The sequence below is a fragment of the Bos javanicus genome, chromosome 8 (genome assembly GCF_032452875.1).
Source record: "Bos javanicus breed banteng chromosome 8, ARS-OSU_banteng_1.0, whole genome shotgun sequence".
In the NCBI taxonomy this organism is placed as follows: domain Eukaryota; kingdom Metazoa; phylum Chordata; class Mammalia; order Artiodactyla; family Bovidae; genus Bos; species Bos javanicus.
The window spans coordinates 5,997,489-6,018,578 of NC_083875.1; the positions used below are offsets into that span (position 1 = coordinate 5,997,489).

At 44.6% G+C, this 21,090-nt stretch overlaps 1 protein-coding gene across 1 annotated transcript in view; it reads left to right on the forward strand.

The window, feature by feature from the left end:
* The window catches only part of LOC133252389 (polypeptide N-acetylgalactosaminyltransferase-like 6), a 247,159-nt gene that overhangs the window by 193,158 nt on the left and 32,911 nt on the right, over positions 1-21,090 (forward strand). The gene's annotated exons all lie outside the window — the stretch shown is intronic.

The window sequence follows — 21,090 nt, forward strand, 5'->3', positions numbered from 1 at the left end:
AGTTTGTGGTAATTTGTTACAGCAGCTACAGGAAACTAATACAGCTTGGTTTCCTCATTGCAAAATAGAAATGCAACCATACCTCCTTCATAGAGTAGTTTTGATGATAAAATGAAATAATCCACAAAAAGCACCTCGCCTAGGGCCAACAGCATGTTCTTAGTGAAATGCTGGCTGTTATTTACTGCAATGGAAACCCTGTTTGCATAACAAATGGATGGCAGAGGCAATGCAGTACCTAAGTCATACACGAGGCAGTGGTTCAAGAGAGTGGTCTCATAGTCATTGTCTTGTCTACCAGTGCCCATGGGTACAGGGAGATTTTGAGATCCTGAATTCCAGAGAGCAAAGTCTAAGTTTCCATGTGTCTATGTGTCGGGGCTGGGGGGGAGTTGTATGTAATAATCACGTGAAATAGTCTTTATGGGCCAACAGAGATACAAAGTGAGAATACTTTGTGTGTGTGTACGTTTTTCTGGAGAGCCCATGGCTTTCATCAGATTCCAAAAAGAGTTTAGTATCACTTACATAAAGTGATATTAACAGCCTTGAATAATAAGATTAAGACCAGGCTCAAAAATATAAAACAAGTAACTGTCCCATTCAGCTGGAGGGCCACCTGAGGCTCAAAAAGTCATTGCTGGAGCTTAGCCTGTGACCTAATTCCAGCAACAAGAGGAGTCAGGACTTGAGTGCATGCTCAGATGTGTCCGACTTTTTTGCGACCCCCTGGACTGTAGCCCCCAGCCTCCTCTGTCCTTGGAATTCTCCAGGCAAGAAAACTGAAGTGGGTAGCCTTTCCCTTCCCCAGGGGATCTTCACGACCCAGAGGTCGAACCTCGGTCTCCTGCACTGCAGGCAGCTTCTTTACCATCTGAGTCATCTGGGACTCTCTTAAGCCGCCCTGTGTGTGGTATTTTGCTATGGTAGCCCAGCTGGTGAATTCATTAAACACCAAAAACTATGCCAGATGTTGGAGTTGGAGATGATGAATGCATAGCTTCTCCCCAGGGTCACTGGCTTGAGGGAATACTACAGGCTCCTGCAAGACACAGAAGCCAGCCCTTGATCTCTCAAAGCCATCTGAAACTCAGCGGGTTTGCTGAACTTCCACGTGAACTTGCCTGGACCAGCTGTTTAAGTTGTACATGGACCCAGACTCACTAGACTGGAACCAGACTTCTGCAGGCTGTCTTTAAGACCTCTTTTGTTTTGTCCTGCATAGTTTTGTGGTTCTGTTCTGCTCTATTTCCAGGGAGAAATAAAGTTTCACTCTCTCCCAGAGAAAGGACAACAGTCAGCTTTTGACACCCACCATTTCAATCATAATCTCATTGAACTCTGATTAGCTCGTTCTGGGAACTATCTCTCCATTGAGTCTGTTGTGATTAACTACATCCACAGCTGGGCTTCACGGGTGGTGCTAGTAGTAAAGAACCCACCTACCTGCCAATGCCGGAGATAGAAGAGGCTCAAGTGTGACCCCTGGGTCAGGAAGATACCCTAGAGGAGGGCATAGCAACCCACCCCAGTATTTTTGCCTGGAGAATCCTATGGACAGAGGAGCCTGGTGGGCTGCAGTCCATGGGGTTGCAAAGAGTCGGACACAACTGAAGCAACTTACAATACACATACAATTAAGAAAATTGTGAGGAAGACTATCCAAAATGCTCAAATTAGGAGAAAGTGTGGGATTATTGTCCAGAAAGCTGACTGGAACATTCAAGCATTCTGAGATTACTGCACTGGTTGTTGCATGAGATGGTGGCCCAGTGTGGGATTTCTGGTGTCACTGGTTTAAAAGGAGAATATTTGCTTTTTTCATAGGAAATATTAATCAGTTTCCCCTACTAGTTTTGCATGAATTTCTCTTGATTCAGGACATAGAGGTAGAATACTGGTCAGTGTGACACAAAATTTTAAGGCTAGACCTCCAGAGTTCACTATTTCTGCTCCTCATCTGTTTGATTTGTGTCAGGAGGTGAGGAGGAGGAGTTTCCTGTGCTATACAGTAGGTTCTCATTATTTTATATATAGTGTCAATGGTGTATATGTGTCAACCCCAACCCTTCAATTTGCCCCAACTCCCTCCTTCCCCGCTTGGTTTCCATATGTTTATTCTCTATGTCTGTGTGTCTATTTCTTCTTTGCAAATAAGACCATCTGTATCATTTTTCTGGGCTTCCTAGGTGGGGCTAGTGGTAAAGAACCTGCCTACCAATGCAGGAAACCTAAGAGACACAAATTTGATCCCTGGGTCGAAAAGATCCCCTGGAGGATGGCATGGCAACCCATTCCAATACTCTTGCCTGAAGAATCCCATGGACAGAGGAGCCTGACAGGCTACAGTCCATAGGGTCACAAAGAGTCAGATACTAGAGAAGCAACTTAGCATGCACACATATGTTTTTTCTAGATTCCACATATATGTGTCAATATGCAATATTTGTTTTTTTCTGATTACTTCACTCTGTATGACAGTTCCCAGGTTCATCCCTGTCTCTGCAAATGGCACAATTTCATTTCTTTTTATGGTTGAATAAGATTCCATTGTATTTATGTAGCACATCTTCTTTATCCATTCCTCTGTTGATGGACAGATTACTTCCATGTCCTGGCTATTGTAAACAGTGCTGCAATGAACACTGGTCTACATGTGTCTTCTTGAGTTATGGTGTTCTCTGGGTATATGCCCAGCAGTAGGATTGCTGGGTCATATGGTAGTTCTCCAAGTCACCTCTTGTACTATGGTGTGTTTAACAGTGATGAAATTTACAGTAGAAAGCTCAGACCTTGAATTATCTTACTTGAAAATAAAGACAATTTGCTGACCTTCCTTGGAAGGATGACTGTTAAACTCAAGAATGAGTTCAAGAGAACCGACTTCCCTGGAGAACTTTAAGAGCCCACAGATGTCCATACATCTCAAGGACTTTGCTTTAATCCTCTCCAATTCAGCAGGACACGTACTTCTCAGAATCAACCTTATGATTCTTGACTGCAGATTTTCATTAACTAACGGTACTGAATTTTACACAAAAGCCTAGCATCCCAGGGGAGGCGCCAAGATGGCGGAGGAGTAGGACGGGGAAAACACTTTCTCCCGCACAAATTCATCAAAAGAGCATTTAAACGTCGAGTAAATTCCACAAAACAACTTCTGAATGCCGGCAGAGGACATCAGGCACCCAGAAAAGCAACCCAACTCTTCGAAAGGAGGTAGGAAAAAATATTAAAGACAATAAAAGAGACAAAAGAGGGAGGGACGGAGTTCCGTCCCGGGAAGGGAGTCTTAAAAAGAGAGAAGTTTCCAAACACCAGGAAACCTTCTCACTGCCGAATCCGTGCCGAGCTTTGGAAGCACAGAGGGTAACATAACACGGAGAAAAAATAAATAAACAATTAAAACTCGCAGATTGCGAGCCCTACGGTAACTCCCCCAGCGGAGAAACAGCGCAGACGCCTGCATCCGCCATTAGCAAGCGGGGGCTGGGCAGGGAGGCGCGGCGCGGGCTGCATCGCTGAGAGTAAGAATCTGGCCTGAATACCCTGAGCACTATCTGAGCGAAATAATTTGGGCTAGCAAACCAGACTGTGGGATATCTACCATGCGAAAAGCCAGCCTTAACCTAAGACACCGCCAGCCCGCGCACGGAACAAAGGACTAAACAGAGATAGCCGGCTGCAGACCTTCCCCCTCCGGTGACAGGCAGCCAGAGCCAGAAGGGGGCAATCGCAGCCCCAGAGAGACATTATCTATAAAACTGGCTTCTTTGCTAACTAAAACTTATTGGGGGTCTGGACGGTCAACATCTGCCTGAGAAGGTGCGCCGGTTTTACACCCAGATAATCGAGTGACAGGGAGGCGATAAGTCGCAGCATTGGCGCTCGCCAAACACCTCATCACCTGAGCTGCTCGGACCTGGGAAGAGCACAAAACGCAGGCCCAACTGAGTCTGCGCCTCTGAGGACCACCTGAGTGCCTGAACCTGAGCGGCTTGGACCTGGGAGGTGCATGCAACCCAGGGCCAGCCTCGGATTGTTCCCGGCGGAACAACCTAGAGCCCGAGCAGTGTGGGCAGGGAGGCTACACGCGCCGTGAGCGGGGGCAGACCCAGTGTGGCGGAGGCACTGCGAGCGCACGCCAGTGTCATTTGTTTGCAGCATCCCTCCCTCCCTCCCCACAGCGCGACTGAACAAAGAGAAGAAATACAGCTCCACCCACCAGAACACCGACACAAGCTTCCCTAACCAGGAAACCTTGACAAGCCACCCGTACAAACCCACACACAGCGAGGAAACGCCACAATAAAGAGAACTCCACAAACTGCCAGAATACAGAAAGGACTCCCAAACTCAGCAATTTAAACAAGATGAAGAGACAGAGGAATACCCAGCAGATAAAGGAACAGGATAAATGCCCACCAAACCAAACAAAAGAGGAAGAGAGAGGGAATCTACCTGATAAAGAATTCCAAATAATGATAGTGAAATTGATCCAAAATCTTGAAATTAAAATGGAATCACAGATAAATAGCCTGGAGACAAGGATTGAGAAGATGCAAGAAAGGTTTAACAAGGACCTAGAAGAAATAAAAAAGAGTCAATATATAATGAATAACGCAATAAGTGAAATTAAAAACACTCTGGAGGCAACAAATAGTAGAATAACAGAGGCAGAAGATAGGATTAGTGAATTAGAAGATAGAATGGTAGAAATAAATGAATCAGAGAGGATAAAAGAAAAACGAATTAAAAGAAATGAGGACAATCTCAGAGACCTCCAGGACAATATTAAACGCTACAACATTCGAATCATAGGGGTTCCAGAAGAAGAAGACAAAAAGAAAGACCATGAGAAAATACTTGAGGAGATAATAGTTGAAAACTTCCCTAAAATGGGGAAGGAAATAATCACCCAAGTCCAAGAAACCCAGAGAGTCCCAAACAGGATAAACCCAAGGAGAAACACCCCAAGACACATATTAATCAAATTAACAAAGATCAAACACAAAGAACAAATATTAAAAGCAACAAGGGAAAAACAACAAATAACACACAAGGGAATTCCCATAAGGATAACAGCTGATCTTTCAAAAGAAACTCTTCAAGCCAGGAGGGAATGGCAAGACATACTTAAAATGATGAAAGAAAATAACCTACAGCCCAGATTATTGTACCCAGCAAGGATCTCATTTAAGTATGAAGGAGAAATCAAAAGCTTTTCAGACAAGCAAAAGCTGAGAGAATTCTGCACCACCAAACCAGCTCTCCAACAAATACTAAAGGATATTCTCTAGACAGGAAACACAAAAATGGTGTATAAACTCGAACCCAAAACAATAAAGTAAATGGCAACGGGATCATACTTATCAGTAATTACCTTAAACGTAAATGGGTTGAATGCCCCAACCAAAAGACAAAGACTGGCTGAATGGATACAAAAACAAGACCCCTACATATGTTGTCTACAAGAGACCCACCTCAAAACAGGGGACACATACAGACTGAAAGTGAAGGGCTGGAAAAAGATTTTCCATGCAAATAGGGACCAAAAGAAAGCAGGAGTAGCAATACTCGTATCAGATAAATTAGACTTTAAAACAAAGGCTGTGAAAAGAGACAAAGAAGGTCACTACATAATGATCAAAGGATCAATCCAAGAAGAAGATATAACAACTATAAATATATATGCACCCAACATGGGAGCACCGCAGTATGTAAGACAAATGCTAACAAGTATGAAAGGAGAAATTAGCAATAACACAATAAAAGTGGGAGACTTTAATACCCCACTCACACCTATGGATAGATCAACTAAACAGAAAATTAACAAGGAAACACAAACTTTAAACGATACAATAGACCAGTTAGACCTAATTGATATCTATAGGACATTTCATCCCAAAACAATGAATTTCACCTTTTTCTCAAGCGCACATGAAAAAAAAAAAAAATGTACATTAGGACTTCTCATTATTTGGAAATAATCGACTTAAAAATAATCCTATTGGATTCAAAGTTCATTTGTTTTATCATAAGAAATCGCAGCAAGAAATCACAAGACATTCATACGTAGAACTGAAAAGAGAAAATATTATTTGGTTCTTTAAATATAATTTCAGCGGTTGAAAAAAAAAAAAATATTGATTGAAATTGTGCTGAAACCATATTTAACCGTCTGTGAATTGCCATATTTGACAAATAAAAATATAGTATGCAAAAAAATAAATAAATAAATAAATAAAAATAAGCTGAACAAATGGCCAAAGTTAGAAAGACATTCTAAAGAAGAAAGCGAAAAATGTGAAGTAAAGCTTGCCAATATGGTGAGCATGAAAAGTTATCTTCTTGTGGTTTTAATTTACATTTTTCTGATTACTAAAAAGGTTGAACAAATACTTATATTTTTGATCTTTATTTGTTTTTCTCCTGTGAGATGCCAACAAGTTATTTGCTCTTTTCTCAACTGGGTGATTTGTTTTTTCTGTCTGATCTATTGAAATCCCTTTAAATATTCCTGATTTAAAAATTTTTTCAGTCATAGTTAGGTAAATATTTTCTGTTAGCTTGTGGCTTGTAAAAAAAAAAAAAAAAGAATCATTACCTGATTAATAAGTTAACTGATTTCAGTTGCTGCACAGAATGCAGAATATAGACTTTATAGAATTAGTCCAGGAAAGTCACTAAACAATCAAACAGCAACAACAGTAATAATACCAATGAAAAGCAACAACTAACCCTAAAGGAGGAAGAAGGAGACTATGAATCCCAGAATTAAAATATTATATTATTTTAAATAGTAAATCTTAAACAAAAAAAAATGATGAGAAACAAGAAACTATGACCCATACTCAGAAAATAAAAAGTTAATAGAAATTGTCCCTGAATATTTCTACTGGATGTACTAGACAAGAACTTTAAGCAAGCTATTATAAATATTTTCGAAAAAAAAAAAAAAAAAAAAAAGACATATCAGGCAAATGAAAACAAAGTGAAAACAGAGGACTCGATTTTAGTCTTGAACTAGCTTGAATTCAGGCAAGAAACATTAAAAACATCAAAGAAAGGCACCTCAAAAATAGTGGAAAATATAATTCTTAGTGAAAACCCAAATCATGAATATTTGTGGACTGAAAAATCACTGCATCAAAATTATCAAAGCAAAAATGATAAGAACTAAAAAATGAAACATGGTACAAGGTGAGACTAATTCACCTAAGTCCAAGTCACATCAAAGGAACCAAAATAAAGAAGGATAGAGAAAACCTAAGTAATGAAATTAATAACTCAATCTAATTACAAATTAAACTCTGTATCTTGGATTCCCTGGTAGTGCAGTGCATAAGAATCCGCCTACCAAAGCAGGGGACACAGGTTTGATCCCTGATCTGGGAAGATTCCACATGCCACAGAATAACTAAGCCATGTTCCACAACTGCTGAGCCTGTCCTCTGCAGCCTCTGAGCCACATATACTGAGCCCACACAGTGACTACTGATGCTCAAAACCCTAAAGCTTGTGTTCCATAACAAGAGAAGCCACTGAGAATGAGAAGCAAGCATACTGCAATGAAGAGTAGCCTCTGCTCACTACAAGTAGAGAAAGGCTGCATGCAGCAATGAAGACCCAGCACAGTCAGAAATAGAGTTAAAATAGTTCATCTTTTTAAATGCTCAAAGAACATTCACAAAACTTATCTATATACTAGAACATGATAAATTATTAACAAATACACTTTCTGGGTGAAAATAGTACAGATAACTTTTTAATCACAAAGCAATGAAATGAGTAAAATAAAGAGTAAATTAGAAAACAAATCAATGTAAAAAATCCTCTATACCCAGGAAATTTTAATGACCTCCTTCTCAAATAATTCTTGGACCAAAGAAGAAATGAAAGCCAAAATTATAGAAATCTATAAATAAAAACCTAACTATAATGAAAGGGCTACACACCAGCCCATAGGATATAACTAGAACAGTATGCAGAGAGAAGTTCACAGCCTTAAAACGTTTATATTAATAAATAAGAAAAAATAAAAATAAGCACATTCAAGAAGTGAGAAGTGACAACAAAATAAACAAAAGGGAGTGTGGACTTTTTTAAGATAAAAAACAGAAAGTGATAGATTATATTAAAAAAAATACAAAAAAAAAAAAAAGCCTAGCATCCCTTTATTAGACAAGCTTTTAAACCTGTCCACATTTCCATGATCTGAACTGAATTCAAAGGAAGAACTGTTTTATCTAGACACCATGCTCCATGAGTCATTTCTCAAGCACTAAAAACTTGTTTTATTTTCACTGCCTATGGTGACCTGGATTCTCAAGAATAATGTTGAAAGTGGATTTTCAAGATTACAACAGAGTTGGAGCAAATCTGAGATTTACTGGCAGTTCTCAGATGAAAGCAGTCTTGACGGGAGTGTTTTTATTAGCAGAATATCACTCCAGGGGAAACAACAGGGATGGGAAATGTCAAGGGATTAGGGGCCAGGTCTGGGGAGATGGCCCTGTGTGCGCTCCGAGCGGCGGTGCAGCAGGCATGGTGATAACCAGTCTGCAGTTTCCTCCCACAGTCTCAGCTGACACGGGGCCATGATGCCTCCAGGGCACACAAACCACCTTCTCCAGAAGGCACTGCCTTCAGTGCAGCATCTCCGCTTAGAAGCCCCTCACAGGCACGGATGGTGCAGCTGACAGCGTGGGACGTGGTCTTCCTGTAGACTCCTCCTCCCTGCAGAATACTCTGACTCCCTGCTGACTTTCAGATCTTCTTTAGGCAGTTTTTCCTGTAGATAGTCTTGAACTCTCCCTGTAAAACTTTCCTTCAGGTCTCATTTCCCCTCCTCCTATGCAGCTTTAATTTACTCTTCTGAGTTTTGTATATTGCAGGGAGAGAACCGGGGCACGAGAGAATCTGTGCATCTCCCAAGCGACTCCTTGTTGTTGCTTAGTTGCTGTATCTGACTCTTTGTGACCCCAGGACTGTAGCCTGACAGGCTCCTGTGTCCATGGGATTCTCCAGGCAAGAATACTGGAGTGGGTTGCCACTTCCTTTTCCAGGGGATCTTCCACGGATTGGCCTGTGGCTCTTGCACTGGTAGGCAGATTCTTTATCATTGAGCCACCTGGGAAGCCTGAGTTTTCCTGTAGAAAGTCTTGAACTCTCCAAAAAAATTTTCCTTCAAGTCTCATTTGCCCTCTTTCTGTTCAGCTTTAATTTACTCATCTGAGTTTTGTATATTGCAGGGAGAAAACCAGGGCACACGTGAGTCCTTTCATCTCCTAAGCTATTCTTTAGACTTTAACAAAAAGTCTGCCTTCACATTTCTGGCGTACAAAAGATCAAAATTGTTCCATCTTCTCTGCTTTACAAAGGATACACCCAGCTTCATTGGACACAAAAGGAGGTATTTCCTCATTGACGGTGTAGATCAGGATAAAGTCACCACAGTTGTGCAGCTTTCTAAGTTTTCTTTTTGGAAAATGTTATATTTTAAGAGTCTAGGTTCGAAATCTAGAGTCTCGTGCAGAGGTCAGGAAATGCTTCCTCCCCATAATCTGTGACTCCTCTGATTCCCGAAGCCCCCCAACCCCTGCCCAGAGTCCAGGCATCGTGGGCCAACAGCTGTCCCCTTCAGCCCTGGGCCTAGATGATTTAATGGTCACTTGTCCATCCCTGGGCTGCCAGCACTTTAACCAAGCAATCATTACAGGGGTCTTATTGCTGACCCTGCTTCAGCCTCTATTCCTTGGTCAGACTCCAACCCCACCCAGGACAGAGCTCTCTTCTAAACTCAAGGGTTCACAACCATCTCTCATCTCCATGCATCCCTTGGGCTCAGTAAAGCATTTGCCACCAACGTACCACCCCAAATTGCACTGTTCTGGTGAATTAATTCTCTCCATTCCCATTGCGTGGGTAGAGCAAGGATCTAGGATCAGAGATGAGGGTACCAATCCTGCTTGCCATCTACCTGTTGCATCATCTTGGACAAACCATGTAATTTCCCAGAATCTCAGTAACAATTGGAAGCACACGCACTTCACGGCAGTGGTGCAGATGAAGAAGTGAAATGACAGTTGTGAAAGCTCCTAATTCAGTATGAAGCATTGTTGTTGTTTAGTTGTGAAGTTGTGTCCAACTCTTTGTGACCCCATGGACTGTAGCCCGCCAGGCTCCTCTGTCCATGGAATTTCCCAGGCAAAAACACTGATGCGTGCTAAGTTGCTTCAGTCATATCTGACTCTTTGTGATTCCATGGGCTGTTGCCTGCCAGGCTCCTCTGTCCATGGGATTCTCTAGACAAGAACATGGGAGTGGGTTACCATTTGATTCTCCAAGGGATCTTCCCAAATCAGGGATGAAACCCGTGGCTCCTGCATTGGCAGGCAGATTCTTTACCACTGAGCCACCAGGGAAGCCCAGTATGAGGTATAGGTATTCTCATTTCTTTTCCTTCTGTCCGAGAATGTTGCTTAATTAGAAGTGGCTAATTTACACAAATTTTCCTCATCTATTTGTGCAAATCGAATCATTTTTGGCAACTAACCCGTCATCTGAAAGTTCTGACACTAGATATATTTCACAAACAATATTCACAGTCCCTCACTTCAAGTCGCAAGACACAGTTTTAGAAATAGACTATTTGGAGCAGAGCACATACATTAAATCTGAAAGCCCTATGGTGGTGTTTGTGCTGTGGGCTCTTCAATTCCTTATGTAATGTAAGCTAGGCTTCCGAAACAAGTGGTTCTAGTAGGTCCCAGGGCACGAGAGAGAGGCCAAAGCAATTACATTTATGGTGAATTCAGAAGAGGAAAATGTGCGTGCAATGGGAAGATGATCTCTGCGGGCTTAATTTCTAGGAAAGGAGACAGTCATCTCTGCCAGCAGCCACTGTATGCCACTGGCATGGAGCAATTAGTGGGGATGATCCTCGAGAGCATAAATGGTGTCATGACCACGAGGCAGAACCTTCCACAGTGAAGGTCCTAGAAGGATAATGAGGGCGTCGTCAGTGCTTTGAATTTATAAGCTGTTTTCTAAAATTTTGTGTTGGAGTGTAGTTTATTGACAATATTAGTTTTGGGTGTACAGCAAGGGGATTCAGATATATATACATACACATGTATTCCCACCTCTCATATATATATATATACACACATACATACACACACTCTTTCAGATTCTTTTCATTATAGGATATTACAAGATATTGAGTAGAGTTTTCCCTGTGCTTTACAGTTGGTCCTTATTGATTATCTCTTCAATACACAGTAATATGTACATTTTAATCCCAAACTCCTACTTTATCCCTCCCCGCCATCTGCCATTTTTAATTTCTAAAATCAAAATGAAAGTCACTAAGTCATGTCTGACTCTTTGCAACCCCATGCATTGTAGCCCACCAGGCTCCTCTGTCCATGGGCTATTCCAGGCAAGAGTGCTGGAGTGGGTTGCCATTTCCTTCTCCAGGGGATCTTCCCAGCCCAGGGATCGAACCCACATTGCAGGCAGATTCTTTACTGTCTGAGCCACCAAGGAAGCAGCGTGTATATTTTAATCCCAATCCTATTTTATCCCTCCCCACCATCTGCCACTTTTAATTTCTAAAAGCACCTCACTTTTTTAACCCATCTCAGATGAACTGGGGCGGGGCTTGTTTATATTTCTATCCTCAAGTCTACTCACCCTGAAAGGTTGTTTTGTTTTAATTCTGCTTTTTCTCGTTCCCATCGAAGTCCAGTTTCTTGGAAGAGAAGCTTCCATTGGTTGACCTCCCTTTTCCTCCTTTACTGATCTTGAAAATTTCCTAGCTGCCAAGTTCAACAGCCCCTCCCAGACCTTCAGCCTGCTTGACCTCACTAAGGAATTTGACCCTGCTGACCCCCAGCCCTGTCCACTTCTGGAAAACCTCTCTGGTTTTCCTCTTATTTTCCTGACTACTTCTCCTTTGACCGCTTCCAGAAGAAACCATTCCTGGGACTTCCACCCTCAACCCTCCTCATCCTCTTTGCTTCTGTGATATCCGGTCCTTCAACTATTACTCAGAAGTGGTTGCATCAGAGTCCAGCCAGGAGAAAGAAAGAATGCCAGTAATTTGAACAGGGAAATCTTCATTTGAACGAAAGTGTTAACACTGATGACTAGAAAAAGATATGTCTATATTAATCAAACCAACAAGCTTAAGTAGCTTCAATACCAGATATCGATTCAGTACTGAGTATTTCTCAGATCACATGAATCTGAAATTCACTCTATTTCTGAGAATTCATGTAAGCATGCAATTTCTGTCAAGCAAATAAACAGAGCTCAGACACAAAGCAATCTTGGCAATGCCATTTGGAGGCAGAGATACCTCATAATTAGAAGGGACACGTAGACACGCGTATATCTTTACAGACAAAGACATCTCACAGTTTTCCAGCTAGAGTTTTAAGAGGCCTTTTTTATTTTCTTCTTTCTTCTTCTTCACTCTCAGGGATTAAAATTACCTAGAGCACAGGTAGATCATTTACATCTCAAAGGCACATGAAGACAAACACCCATTCCTTCCAGAAAGCCAACTTCCTCTACGGGCATATGCAAAAACCAGTTTCAGAATGCCAAAAGATTCCTATTTTGGCCATTTTCAGGTACTGTTTTTACTTTCTAAATAGCCAGTTCAGTTTAAACAAATAACAGTAATAACAATACGTATCATCCACTGTATATTAATACATTTGTTGTGGTTCAGTCGCTATATCGTGTCCGATTCTTTGTGACCCCATGGACTGCAGCACACCGGGCTTCCCTGTCCTTCACCATCTCCTGGAGTTTGCTCAAACTCATGTTCATTGAGTTGGTAATACCATCTGAACATCTGTCACCCGCTTCTCCTCCTACCCTAATCTTTCCCAGCATCATTAATACATATGCCTCACTTTCAGAGAAACAGGAATCCACATTTAAGTTAACCTTTGCTCAGCACCTGTGGCCGTTCTTAAAATAAAAAGCAATGGCCTGGGACTTCCCTGGTGGTCCAGTGGCGAAGACTCCTCACTCCCAGTGCAGGGGGCCCAGGTTCGATCCCTGGTCAGGGAACTAGATCCTGCATGTTGCAACTAAGACTTGGCACAGCAAGTGAAAAAAAAAAGGCAATTGGATTTCCCAGGTGGCTTAGTGAATAAGCATCTGCCTGCCACCACAGGAGACACAGGTTTGATCCCTCATCTGGGAAGATCCCACAGGCTGCGGAGCAAGTAAGTCGATGCACCAGAATACTGAGCCGGTTCTCCAGAGTCTGGGAGCCGCAAATACATACGCCCACATGCCCTAGAGCCCCTGTTCTGCCACAAGAGAAGTCACTGTCCTAAGAAGCCTGGGCACCACATCTAGAGGGTAGCCCCCACTTGTCTCAACTAGAGAAAGCCTGAGCAGCAAAGGAAGACCCAGCGCAACCATAAATAAAGTTTTAAAAGAAATGCCCAGAGGTGCGTCCACTGCCTTACTGTCTAACTTCGCTTTCCCCACTGTCATGGCGGCCAGAATCTCCACAAGCCTGAGGGTGTCTAGGGGTTCTCTGTACTCTTGGCAGTGCCCAGCCGTCATGGAGCGCCATCACAGGACCCCAGTACTGGCGGATGGCACCCTGGGGTACACCCTCACCCCTAGCTTTCGAGACCCGTGTCAGTGGATGACCACAGCGGGATTACAACGGTAATCTGCCAGCCCCCGTCCTCATTTCCCAACATTTCGGTGCTCGTGGGCATTTCCTCAGTCCCCTGGCTGCTCCGCCAATTTGTTGGACTGCAGCCAGAAGCTTAGCTTTAAGACCGAAGGAAGAGCCGGGGTCAGCGACAGAGACATCAGCGGTTCATGGAAGGGGGAACTTACCTGTCTGAAGCAGGGTCCCGGGACAACAGACAGCCGCACTGTATGCAGTGGAGCGCAGGCAGGACAGGGCGGCCGCCTCCGCCCCGGGGCAGGGCGGGCGGGGTGGGGTGGGCGTGGGGGTGGGGACTGGGGGAGATCGCCCCTTATAGGGGGATTGACACCTGGCCTGCACCGGGGTTACCAGGGCAACCAGCAGAGGGCCACGCCCCTCACGGCCCCTTTGATGAGCCATCCAGGTGGAGATTTCTGATCTCAACGTGAGAACAATCTGGGGCAGGTGTGTACGGAGGTCAGTCATGTGAGTCCGGTAGCAGAGATTGTTCAACTGGTGGGTCACTCCTAATGTGTGCTGGGCTTCACTGTGAGTAGAATGAAGCACTCATTCAAGGCTGGAATAAGACAAACCCAGTCTGAGGGTCCAGGTAAGGCAATGGCACCCCACTCCAGTACTCTTGCCTGGAAAATCCCATGGATGGAGGAGCCTGGTGGGCTGCAGTCCATGGGGTCGCTAAGAGTCAGACACGACTGAGCGACTTCACTTTCACTTTTCACTTTCATGCATTGGAGAAGGAAATGGCAACCCACTCCAGTGTTCTTGCCTGGAGAATCCCAGGGACGGGGGTTCCTGGTGGGCTGCTGTCTATGGGGTCGCAGAGTCGGACGCGACTGAAGCGACTTAGCAGCAGCAGTCTGAGGGTCTCATGTAAAACATACTGACTACAGTTGACACCGAATTGTATAACTGACACTAGCTAAGCAAGGAGAGGCTTCCGATGTGGTTCAGTGGTAAAGAATCGACCTGCCAGTGCAGGAGACATGGGTTCAACCCCTGCATCAGGAAGATCCCCTGGAGAAGGAAATGGCAACCCCCTCCAGTATTCTTGCCTAGAGAATCCCATGGACAGAGGAGCCTGGTGGGCTACAGTCCATAGGGTCAAAAAGAGTCACATACAACTGAGCAACTAAACAACAAGAAGCAGCAAGGAGAACTGAAATGTTCTCATCAGGAAAAAAAAAAAAAAAGATAAATATGTGAGGTGATAATTGTGTTAATTAACGAGAAAAATCATTTCACAAAGTATACATGTATTAACTCACCACAATGTATATGGTAAATATCTAATTTTATATGTCAATTATACCTCGACAAAAGCTGAATTAAAAAAAAAAAAGAGAGATTCATGAGCTCTCAGAAGACAAATCCTTTTCCCGCTTTTCTAGTAAAAATCAAAAAAGTTGCAAGACCCTGAAAGAAAATTGGTCCTGTCCAGTGCATTGGCAGCAGTGCTGCGGCTGCTGCTAAGTCACTTCAGTCATGTCCGACTCTGTGCGACCCCACAGACGGCAGCCCAGCAGGCTCCCCTGTCCCTGGGATTCTCCAGGCAAGAACACTGGAGTGGGTTGCCATTTCCTTCTCCAATGCAGGAAAGTGAAAAGTGAAAGTGAAGTCGCTCAGTCGTGTCCGACTCTTTGCAACCCCATGACTGCAGCCTACCAGGCTCCTCCATCCATGGGATTTTCCAGGCAAGAGTACTGGAGTGGGGTGCCATCACCTTCTTCAATTGGCAGCAGAGGTGCCTGCAAAATTCTCTCTGTGCTACAGCATGCTGTGGGGACCAAGAAAGAGCACAGCTTTCCGAGACTGAGAAAAATAAATGATCACAGCACCATGGGATCTAAAGAAATGCTGTCAATCACTGAGGAATAAGAATCACGAAACAACAGTTTTTGGAGCCCATCAGTCAAGCTATGGACGTCTCTGCCTGACCCCACCTGGGGACCTTCATCTCCCCTAGACCCACCCAGCCCAGTGAGGACACCCTGCCAGAAGAAGGCTTAGAAACCACTGGTCCTCACGTGTCAGAACTTTGGGAATGACAAAGGACTAGATGTGCTTTCAAAGGAGGGGACAGACTTTTCTGAGGAGGTTGAATTCAAATGTATTTTTCTGAATTTTTAAAACTGAGATATAATTGACCTATAACCTAGTCAGTGTATTGAAAAGCAGAGACATCACTTTGCCGACAAAGGTCTGTATAGTCAAGGCTATGGTTTTTTCAGTAGTCATGTATGGATGTGAAAATTGGGCCATAAGGAGTGCCGAAGAATTGATGCTTTTGAATTGTAGTGCTAGAGAAGGCTCTTGAGAGTTCCTTGGACAGCAAGAAGATCAAACCAGTCAATCCTAAAGTAAATCAATACTTAATATTCATTAGAAGGAATGATGCTGAAGCTGAAGCTCCAATACTTTAGCCACCTGTTGCAAAGAGCTGACTCATTGGAGAAGAGATGCTGGGAAAGATCAAGGGCAGGAGGAGAAGGGAGCAACAGAGGACAAGATGGTTGGATGGCATCACTGACTCAATGGACATGAGTTTGAGCAAACTTTGGTAGATAGTGGAGGACAAGGAAGCCTGGTGTGCTGCAGTCCATGGGGTCGCAAAGATTTAGACATGACTGAGCTACTGAACAGCAACAACATAATCTATTTACCTCCGGGTGTCCACATAATGATTTGATATTCGTACCTATTACAAAACAATCACCACAATAAGTCTGGTTACCATCTGTCACCGTGGAATTACTAATTTTCTTGCAATGCAAGCATTTAAGACCCACTGTCTTAGCACATACAACACAGAATGGGTAACTGTCATGACCATGCTATAGGTCACATTCCCAGAAGCTTTTCATTGTATAACTGGAAGACTGTACCTTTTCACCATCTATACCATTTCATCCACAAATCCTCTTTTATTTTCCACTGTATACAATGTCTAGCATAGTCCCTGGGACATCCAGGTACTTACTTAATGTTTGTTGAATGAATCATGAACCCACTACTTCTCACTTAAAAACCCCAAGTCTATGAAAGGGCGATAGCAAATTCCACTCCTGCTGAGCTGGTCTCTCTTTGACTACCCACTGAATTATCTGTCCCCACTTGCCAGCCACCTCGATGTTTATTCCCTGTGCCCCTTCTTCCAGCCTCTTCATAAAACCTCCCTTGTCGGGGAGGGAAAGCGCACGTTCCAGATGAGCCGGCATTCTCCTGCTGACCTAAAACAGCCTTCACTCCGCCAGACCTCCTAATCCTCGCCCCAGGAGATCTCTGTAATCCTGTCTCGCGTCCCGAGTCCCTCTGGCCCCATTTTTCTCCTGTTCCTAGTCAAGCACCGCCTCACTTTCTAATCCTGCTCCAAGTCTCTTGGTCCTCTGAGGTGATTTTCGTCCTGCTGAGTCTCCACGCTGGATGTTGGAGGAACAGAGCAGGAAAATGCCCTTTTCTGTCCCAGATGAATCAGTGACCCTGTCCTAGATGTGTGTGTATGTGTGTGTGTTCGTGTGTGCTTGTGTGAACTGCTTTTCCTTTAGCTGCAGATACACGAGCCCATGGTGGAAAAGTTGAAATCATCTGCATTCTTTTCTTGTCTACTTTCCCTTAGAAAGAAAACTTTATTCAAAAGTATAAGCAAGCATTAGGGTCTGTTCTGGTGCGATTTTACTCACCAGCTCACTGTGACGGAGCCATGTTTGTGAGCCGAGGATGGGGTGTGAATTGAAGAGGTGGGCGTGAGCAGAGTGGATGGACAGGCTGGAGTGCAGGTGCCCACCTCATCCTGTGCTGGACTCTCGGTGGCTCTTCTCTGGCACAGCGAGGGGCTGAAATTTACACAGATGTGGACAATTATGCCTTTGGAACTTGAAATTTGGTTTCCAAAGCCATTTATCCCAGTGTCTACACAGATGCCATTTGGATGAGAGTTTAGAACGTTTGAGAGTTCAGACGATGGTTTCCTCTACCCCTTGCCAGAGCCCTTACACATTCACAGCATTTAGAAAGAGAACCAGGCACTCTGACAGCTTTGGGCAGGACTGGCAGATCCACTGCCCAGCCTCGCTGGGTGGCCCACATCCTTTTTTGCCTCACATCCTCCTCTTCCAAGAGCAGAGCCCGTGCAGCTGGTCCCTCTGCAGCCACGTGGCCATAAACCAACAGCAGCTGCTGTTCCCTCCACCTGGACTCAGGAGTGGGAACAGGAGTGCCCTGAAGGAGCCTTTGCCATCAGTTGACACTGGGCTTTCCAAATGGCTCAGTGGGTAAAGAATCCACCTGACACTGTAGGAGACACAGGGTAGAAGATCCCAGGGTGGGAAGATGCACTGCAGGAGGGCATGGCAACCCACTCCAGTATTCCTGCCTAGAGAATCCCATGGACAGAGGAGCCTGGTGGGCTACAGTCCATGGAGTCACAAAGAGTTGGACGTGACTGAGCAGACAGCAGAGCTCTAAGGATAGAGAGGCTGTGAGTTCAGTGGCCAAGAATAAAAAGAAAGCTCTTCCCAGCGTTCTGTCTGGCAACCCCCGGTGGAGCAGCTTTAAGAAACTGAAACCCCGGTCCTGGTTGAGATCAGACAGGCGTTAATGGATGCTGGACCCCAGAGAGTGATGCAAGCTCAGACTTCCACCTCTCGGGCTGCTTCTCTTTCACCCAATAAACTCAATCACACACCTGGGAATTGATCCCCCAAAATGCCTCTTTTAAGCTTGGCTCCCCAAATTCCACAGTGAAATTCCTCCCTGGCTCTTGATTGAGGAGGTGGAGAAAAGGTGAAGGAATTGGGAGTGACTGGGGCACTCGCTGATATGGCCAAGTTCATGTCCTACCCGTCCGGATCTCCCAGGAAACTAAGAGGAAGTGGGTGGGACTTCTACTGCAAGGGGCTCAGGTTCAATCCGTGGCCAGGGAGCTCAGATCCCACATGTTGTGTATGCATGCAAGTGTGCTAAGTCACTTCAGTCATTTCCAACTCTTTTCAACCCTGTGGACTACAGCCTCCCAGACTCCCCTGTCCAAGGGGTTCTTCAGGCAAGAACACTGCAGTGGGTTGCCATTCCAGGGGATCTTCCTGACCCAGGGATGGAACCCAAGTCTCCTGCATTGCAGACGGATTCTTAATCACTGAGCCACTGGGAAAGCCAACCATGAGTGTGGCGCAGCCAAAAAAAGAAGAAAAAAAGGGAGGCAATTCCTTTGTGGAATGTATGTGGAGGTGGCATGCATTTTCTGTCATCCGGGTTCATATGTGGAGTCTATGGCAGCCAGAAAAGTGAATACAAAAGTGCTTGTGTGTGTCTACTTCCAGTTCCTTTGTTTTTGCAAGAGTGTCCATAGCTCTCCGTGGCTTCTCGGAGAAGTCTGTAGGCCAAACCAGGTTCAGAACTGTCACCCTGTGTCCTCCATGATTTCACATCCCCTGTCAGCATGGACAGACACCTGAGAGCACCGGTCCAGCAGCAGAGGGTGAACCCTAATTGTGGCCAAATTTCCTGAATAAGGAATCTGGTATCCACCGCCTTGATTCCCTCCTGACAACCCTATACCAGCCTCTACTCCTATAGTGGCAGAAAGCAAAGAAGAACTAAAGAACCTCTTGATGCAAGAGAAAGAGGAGAGTGAAAAAGTGGGTTTAAAACTCAACATTCAGAAAACTAAGATCATGGCATCCGGTACCATCACTTCATGGCAAATAGATGGAGAAACAGTGGAAACAGTGGCTGACTTTATTTTGGGGGGCTCCAAAATCACTGCAGAGGTGATTGCAGCCGTGAAATTAAAAGATGCTTACTCCTTGGAAGGAAAGTTATGACCAACCTAGACAGCATATTAAAAAGCAGAGACATTACCTTACCAACAAAGGTCCGTCTAGTCAAAGTTATGGTTTTTCCAGTGGTCATGTATGGATGTGAGAGTTGGACTATAAAAAATGCTGAGCACTGAAGAACTGATGCTCTTGAACTGTGGTGTTGGAGAAGACTCTTGAGAGTCCCTTGGACTGCAAGGAGATCCAACCAGTCCATCCTAAAGGAGATCAGTCCTGGGTTTTCATTGGAAGGACTAATGCTGAAGCTGAAACTCCAATACTTTGGCCACCTGATGTGAAGAACTGACTCATTTGAGAAGACCCTGATGCTGGGAAAGGTTGAAGGTGGGAGGAGAAGGGGATGACAGAGGATGAGATGGTTGGATGGCATCACCAACTCAATGGACATGAATTTGAGTAAACTCTGGGAGTTGGTGATGGACAGGGAGGCCTGGCGTGCTATATACAGTCCATGGGGTCGTAAAGAGTCAGACACGACTGAGCAACTGAACTGAACTAAACGGACTCCTATAGTAAGTGGAGGACTTCCCTGGTGGTCCAGCGGTTAAGAATCTGGCTGCCAGTGCAGGGGACACGGGTTCCATCCCTGGTCAAGGAAGATCCACACGCAACTAAGCCCGTGTGCCACAACTACTGAGCCTGAGCTCTAGAGCCCGGAAGCCACAAGAAAAGCCACTGCAGTGAGAAGCCTGTGCACTGCGACTAGAGAAAGCCCACGCACAAAACAACAAAGACCCAAGGCAGCCAAATTTAAATAAATAAAAACTAAAAAAATTAAGTAAGTGGAAATGAAACAGCCCATGTGCCTACCACACTGTGTCCCAGCATCACTTATTTGATTGTGATATCCAGTACGTCACATAACCTCCTCTCTGCCTCACTGCCCCAGCCCAGTAGGATCAGGCCCCATTCAGGCATCATTCTCTACTGGAGAGACTCCCTATCTACTCATTCTGGGCAAAAGAATTGTGACTAAAATGATGCCTCGGGTAGATCCTGTTCTTGTTTCCATTCTTAGCAGGACCTAAAGGGACTGTTATAATGCAGGACCCTGTAAAGACGTGAAAAGGACCAAGGTCCTCGCACTCGTCTAAGCACGCACACCTCAGTGGCTATACACACTGACCAGCTGTGCTACAGGAGGTGGTCCTGCTGGTGGCAGGAGGACCAGTGGAGGCTCTGGGCGGGAAGATTTGACATGGGGATGCATCCATGTCCAGACTTTTTTCTGTTACCATTTCTGCTGTTGATACTTTTCACCATTTTCCCACCCCTAACTATTCAGTTCTTAGTGCTGTGCTTAGTCGCTCAGTCATGTCAGACTCTTTACGAACCCATGGACTGTAGCTTGCCAGGCTCCTCCATCCATGGGGATTCTCCAGGCAAGAACACTGCAGTGGGTTGCCATGCCCAGAGGATCTTCCTGACCCAGGGATTGAACCCAAGTCTCGGGCATTGCAGATGGATTCTTTACTGTCTGAGCCACCAGGGAAGCTCAAGAATACTGGAGTGGGTAGCCTATCCCTTCTCCAGCGGATC